Genomic DNA, 7,074 nt, shown 5'->3' on the forward strand with positions numbered 1-7,074 from the left:
GCTCTGTCACGGGGAGCACAGGCGGCGTCTGGGGCTGCCTGGGTCAGCACCTCCCGCCTTTCCGCCGCCGTTCGGCCCGCCCCACACGCAGCACGAGGCCAGGGCCCGCCATGGGAACGCGGGGTACCAGGAGGGGCTGCAGCCGGTGGGCAGCCGGTGGGCAGCGGCACGCCAGGAGGGGCCACAGCATCCTCTGCCCCCGCAGCACCCAGGCCAGCAGAGGAGAGGGCTGGCCGCCTGGCCGCCACTGCTCAGCCTGATGCTCGAGGGGCGAAGGTGAGTGACAATGGCAGAAAGCACATGACCTGCACTGACCCTTCTCTGCCCACCGAGTGGCCCCACCATGCAGAAGCCCAGTGGCCTGAAGCCCCCCGGCCGTGGGGGGAAGCACTCAAGCCCCATGGGCCGGATGTCCATTGGCTCCACCTCAGCCTCTGCCGCTGCCACCACCACGGACACCGGCTCCAAGGAAGGCTCCCCGCTGCACAAGCAGAACCCCGGCCCCCCGGCCGCCGCCGCCCCCGCTCCCGAGAAGCCGGGTGCCAAGGTGGTGGAGGTGGGCAACGAGTTCCTGGGGGACTTCGTGGTGGGCGAGCACGTGTGGGTAAACGGCGTGAAGCCGGACGTGGTGCAGTACCTGGGCGAGACGCAGTTTGCGCTGGGCCAGTGGGCAGGCGTGGTGCTGGGTGAGCCGGTGGTCAAGAACGACGGCGCCGTGGGCGGCATGCGCTACTTCGAGTGCCCAGGTCTGCAGGGCATCTTCACGCGGCCCTCCAAGCTGACCTGGCAGCCGGCCGCTGAGGGCTCAGACAGTGATGCCCACTCGGTCGAGTCGCTGACCGCCCAGAACCTATCACTGCACTCAGGCATGACCATGCCGCCGCTGACCAGCTGCGTCATCCCGCTGCAGGAGAGCGTCCTCAACAGCTCGGTCAAGACCGGCAACGAGTCGGGCTCCAACCTCTCGGACAGCGGCTCCGTGAAGCAGGTGACAAGGACCTGCGCCTGTGAGACTGCGTGCTGGTTGGTGGGACCAAGACTGGCGTGGTGCAGTATGTGGGGGAGACAGACTTTGCCAAGGGCGAGTGGTGTGGCGTGGAGCTGGATGAGCCCCTTGGGAAGAATGACGGGGCAGTGGCGGGCACCAGGTACTTCCAGTGCCCACACAAGTTCGGTCTCTTCGCGCCCATCCACAAGGTAATCCGCATTGGCTTCCCGTCCACCAGCCCAGCCAAGGCCAAGAAGACCAAGCGCATGGCCATGGGCATCTCGGCGCTGACCCACAGTCCCAGCAGCTCCTCCATCAGCTCTGTCAGGTCCGTGGCCTCCTCCCTGGGGGGCCAGCCCAGCTGCAGTGGCCTGCTCACGGAGACCTCTTCGAGCTATGCCCGCAAGAACTCAGGCACGACTGCCTTACAAGAGGCCCTGAAGGAGAAGCAGCAGCACATTGAGCAGTTGGTGGCTGAATGGGACCTGGAGCAGGCCAAGGTCATGAGCCACATCTGCAAGGTGGAAAAGGAGATCGCCCTGCTCAAGGCGCAGCATGAGCAGTATGTTGCAGAAGCTGAGGAGAAGCTGCAGCGGGCCCGGCTGCTGGTGGAGAGCGTGCAGAAAGAGAGGGTGGACCTGTCCAACCAGCTGGAGGAGGGGAGGAGGAGAGGTGGAAGGTGGAGGACCTGCAGTTCTGAGTGGAAGAGGAGCCCATCACCAAGGGAGACCTGGAGACCCAGACGCAGCTGGAGCATGCATGCATTGGGGAGCTGGAGCAAAACCTGCTACTGGAGAAGGCGTAGGCCGAGCGGCTGCTCTGAGAATTAGCCAACAGGCTGACCATGGTGGCTGAGAAGTCGCGGGTGCTGCAGCTGGAGGAGGAGCTGAGCCTGTGGCATGGGGAGATAAAGGAGCTGCAGCAGTGCCTTCTATACTCCGGCCCACCGCCCACCGACCACCCCGAGGCCGCTGAGATCCTGCAGCTGTGGGAGTGGCTGCTGTCGGCCAACAAGGAGCACCAGCGGGAGAGTGGCCTGCTGTGGGACAAGTACAAGAAGGCTCTGAGGGCCTACCAGGCGGAGGTGGAGAAGCTTCAGGTGGGCCAATGAGAAGTACATGCTGGGAGTTCCCGTCGTGGCGCAGTGGTTAACGAATCTGACTAGGAACCATGAGGTTGCGGGTTCGGTCCCTGCCCTTGCTCAGTGGGTTAACGATCCGGCGTTGCTGTGAGCTGTGGTGTAGGTTGCAAACGTGGCTCGGATCCTGCGTTGCTGTGGCTCTGGTGTAGGCCGGTGGCTACAGCTCCGATTTGACCCCTAGCCTGGGAACCTCCATATGCCGCGGGAGCGGCCCAAGAAATAACTAAAAAAAAAAAAAAAAAGAAGTACATGCTGGAGGTGGTGGATCTCAAGGCCAAGGGTCAGCAGGCCACCAGCGAGAACATGGGGCTCATGGACAACTGGAAGTCCAAGCTGGACTCGCTGGCCTTGGACCACCAGAAGTCCCTGGAGGACCTCGAAGCCACCCTGAACTCGGGCCCGGGTGCCCAGCAGAAGGAGATCGGGGAGCTAAAGGCCGTGATGGAGGGCATCAAGATGGAGCACCAGCTGGAGCTGGGCAACCTGCGGGCCAAGCACGACTTCGAGACTGCCATGCACGTGAAGGAGAAGGAGGGCCTGTGGCAGAAGCTGCAGGAGGCCCAGGAGGAGCTGGCTGGGCTGCAGCAGCACTGGCAGGCCCAGCTGGAGGTGCAGGCCAGCCAGCACTGGCTGGAGCTGCAAGAGGCTCAGGACCAGTGCCATGACGCGGAGCTGCGGGTGCACGAGCTGGTGAAGCTGGACGTGGAGTACTGGGGCCAGGCGCAGGCCATCGAGTTCCTCAAGGAGCAGATCGCCCTGGCCGAGAAGATGCTGGACTATGAGCTACTGCAGTGCTTGGAGGCCCAGAGCAAGCAGGAGGCTGAGAGGCTGTGGGAGAAGCTTCTGGTCACTGAAAACAGACTCCAGGCCATCGAGTCCCTGTGTTTGTCACAGCACACCAACATGATTGAGTCCAACAACATTTCAGGAGAGAAGATAAGGATGAAGGAGGCTGTGGAGGGCCTTCAGGACAAGCTGAACAAGAGGGACAAAGAGGTGACAGCCTTAACATCTCAGACCGAGATGCTCAGGGCCCAAGTAAGTGCACTGGAGGGCAAGTGCAGGTCTGGGGAGAAGAAGGTGGACGCCTTCCAGAAGGAGAAGCGGCGCTTGGAGGCCAAGCTGGAGGCCGTGTCCCTCAAAACCCACGATGCCTCGGGCCAGCTGGTCCTCATCAGCCAGAAGCTGCTCAGGAAGGAGCGGAGCCTGAATGAATTGTGGGTGTTGCTGCTGGAGGCCAATCGCCACTCCCTGGGGCCTGAGAGGGATCTGAGCCACGTGGTCCACAAGGCTGAGTGGCGGATCAAGGAGCAGAAACTCAAGGATGACATCCGGGGCCTGCAGGAAAAGCTGACCAGGCTGGACAAAGAGAAGTCCCTGTCGGATCAGAGGCGCTACTCTCTTATTGATCAGTCCTCATCCTCAGCAGCTGAGGTCCTGCGGCTGCAGCACCAGCTCATGAACACAGAGGATGTGCTGCGCAACACGCTGGACCAGGCTCAGCAGGTGGAGAGGCTCGTGGAGGCCATGAGGAGCTGCCCTGACAAACCCCAGGCCATCGGCAATTCCGGTTCTGCAAACAGCATCCACCAGCAAGACAAGGCCCACAAGCAAGAGGACAAGCACTGACCCTGAGGGACACTGTGGAGCAGCCCAGTCCGCACCAGAGCCCCTCCAGCCTGCCCTGGTGGTGGCTCCTCCAGGCAGGGGCCAGAACTGTCGCTTTGCTGAGAGCAGTGTTTGTAACAATACCCACAAACAATCCCCCGTCTGCCCCCCTCCTGGACCAGGAGGCCTCCTCAAGCCTGACCTTCCACCGAGAGCAGTACAGCCCCGGCCAGGCCCCGGGACCTTCAGCCTGGACACCTGGCAGCTTCTGGAGTTGGTTTGGGGAGGCCAGGTGATCTGGCCAGGCCCCTCTTCCTGGAAGCTGCCTGAGGACCATCTTGGCCCCCCTTTTGTTCCCCGCTTCTCCTGGGTCCCTCCCAGACCCCAAGAACCATTGTCTGGGCCAGGCATCGGCAGAGGGCCCCAGCTTCCTGCAGGCACCAAGGAGGGTAGCCCAGGCCTCAGGAGCTGCAGCCGCTTCCAGGCCAAGCCCATCCCCAGGGCTTCTTGTCCCCACATACTGAGCCTCTTTCAAAGAGTGGTACAAAGTCCCTGTGGCCCATCTGCCCAGTGAGGCCCCACATTCAAAGTGCTGGGGGCAAGGCCCTTTGTCCCCCACCCCAGCGCACACAGCTCCGAGCTGCTGGCTGGAGGGTGGTCACCAAGGCCAGAGCCACAGTATTAGGAGAGTTTGGAAGCCCCTCCCCTCCCCCCTCACTGCTGACCTGGCTTGGAGTTGGGGCGGAGCGGCCACAGGGGGCCCCAGAACCAGGGCTCTGGGTGTATTTTGGCTGCTCAGTAATTCGGTGTTCCCCTGGGTTGACCTGACGTTCCAAAGCTGGGCCTCCCACCTGCAGACCGGCCCACGCAGACCCCAACCCATGCACCCAGGGACCCTTGGTGCGCACACACTCAGAGGTGTCACGCAGGCACACATGCTTTGTGGGTGGGATGCTCAGGCCACAAGGATGCTCACTCTTGGGTTCCAGGACCAAGCCCCGGTCCAGGCCAGGTAGGGCTGTGACTGCACACACGGCAAATGCTCCTGCAGCCTCGCCGTGCACACACACAGCCCACTACATGTGGGTGAGCCTTCGGGGAGGCACGGGCCACGTGCACTCATGAGAACACACATCCCAACAGCCCGCTTTCCCTCTTACAAGGCCCCTGCCTGGGGCTTTTTAAAGCCCTTCTCGTGTAGCCAAGAAATGAATCCAAGGATGATGCAGCAGGAAAAACCCACCCAACTCCCCAGTTTCCACCCCCCGCCAGTCCTGCCACATGCCTGGTGAGAAAGTCAGTAGCGGCCCACACCCCCCACCTCTAGGGCTTCCAACCTCCCCCAGCTCAGGGGGAGTGTCTGCAGAGGCCTCGCCCACTGGGGGCTGGAGGTGGGGCCAAGGGTCCAGGAGTTCCCACCAGGACAGATAAGCAGTTGGTGCCCCAGGAGCAGCCCAGGTAGCCTCTGAGTGCTCCCATCCTTGCCCCATAGCAGCCCACCCTTGGGGCGGCTGGTTAGGGCCCCCTCCCCTCTCCCTGTTGGCTTTCAGTAGCTCTTGCATGTGGTTTTATTAACAACAGTCTAGAAGCAATGCTGTAGTGGCTTAACCCAGAGGCAAATACTACTCTTGCCAGCAAAATCAGGCAGCTGCCCTGCCCACTGGAGACTGATTATTCTACTAACAGCCAAAACCCCACAGGGGTTGGGGCTGAGCCCCCAGGTGGGCTGGCAGGGGGCTAGTGCTTTCCCTGTGAGCCTCTGTGCCTGCCCAGTGTGCACTCAGCCATGCCCCCCCCAAGTCCTTCTGCACCGTCCCTTCCCCCAAGTGGAACTGTTGAAGTGTGGTGAGTCTGTGCTCGAGACAATAAAGCCGGTGACTGAGGTAAAAAAAAAAAGGAGGAAAGAACACACAATGGAGAAAAGACAGTCTCTTCATCAAGTTGTGTTGGGAAAGCAAGAAGTAAATCAAGGAAGTTAGAAAACACCCTCACAGCATACACAAAAATAAGCTCAAGTGGCTTAAAGACTTAAATATAAGAAATCACACCATAAAACTAAAAGAGACCAAAGACAAAATGCCCAGACATAAATTATAGCAGTTTGTTCTTAGATCAGTCTCCCAAGGCAATACAAATAAAGGATTAAGTAAACAAATGAGACCTAATCAAATTTAAAAGATTTGCACAGCCCAGGGAACTACGAACAAAAGGATAACCTATGGATTGAGAGAAAATATATGCAAATGATGAAATGGATACAGGGTTCATTTCCAAAATACATAATCAGCTCATATAATTCAATATGAAAAGACAAATGACATAATTTACAAATGGGCAGGAGTTCCCATTGTGGCACAGCGGAAACGAGTCTGACCAGGAACCATGAGGTTGTGGGTTTGATCCCTGGCCTTGCTCAGTGGGTTAAGGATCTGGCATTGCTGTGAGTTGTAGTGTAGGTCACAGAGGTAGCTTGAATCCTGCATTGCTGTGGCTGTGGCATAGACCAGCGGCTACATCTCCAATTAGACCCCTAGCCTGGGAACCTCCATATGCCATGGGTGCAGCCCTCAAAAGTCCAACAACAACAACAAAAAAGTCAGAAAACCTAAATAGACATTTTTCCAAAGAAGACATAGAGGTGGCCAAAGGGCACATGAAAAGGTGTTAACCATTGTTGACTACTAGAGAAATACAAATCAAAGCCACCATGAGGTTACAAACTACTGTATATAAAATAGATAAACAAGGACCTACTGTATAACAGGGAGCTATATTCTCAATATAGTGTAATAACCTACAATGGAAAAAATCTGAAAAAATTTTACATATATATAAAATATATATATATGAGTCACTGCTGTAAACCTGAGAAACTAACACAACATTGTAAATCAACTATACTTCAACAAAAAAATACAATGTGGTATTACCCCACACTGGTCAGAATGGTTATTATCAAAAAGTCTACAAACAGTAAGTGCTGGAGAGGGTGTGGATAAAAATGGACCCTGCTACACTGCTGATTAGAATGTAAATTGGTGCAACTACTATAGAAAACAGTATGGAGGTTCCTTAAAAAATTAAAAATAAAGTTACCATATGACCCATAAATCCTACTCCTGGGCATATGTCCAGAAAAGACAAAAAATCCAATTTGAAAAGACACGTGTACCGCAATGTTCATAGAAGCACTATTTTCAACAGCCAAGACCTGGAAGCAACATAAGTGTTCACTGACAGATGAATAGATAAAGAAGATGTGAGGCGCATAGGAATCACTTTGCTGTACACTTGAATACAATACTGTAAATCAACCACACTTGAATTAAAAAATTAG

General features: G+C 57.0%; 1 pseudogene; it reads left to right on the forward strand.

Moving 5' to 3' along the window:
- Positions 1-250: 250 nt before the first annotated feature.
- On the forward strand, positions 251-3,814 carry LOC110259184 (CAP-Gly domain-containing linker protein 2-like; annotated as a pseudogene).
- Positions 3,815-7,074: the final 3,260 nt, after the last annotated feature.

This window comes from Sus scrofa, chromosome 3 (genome assembly GCF_054392235.1).
Source record: "Sus scrofa isolate SSC_HxYL_T2T_F1_AM1 chromosome 3, Sscrofa_HxYL_maternal_Yorkshire_Landrace_v2.0, whole genome shotgun sequence".
Lineage (NCBI taxonomy): Eukaryota > Metazoa > Chordata > Mammalia > Artiodactyla > Suidae > Sus > Sus scrofa.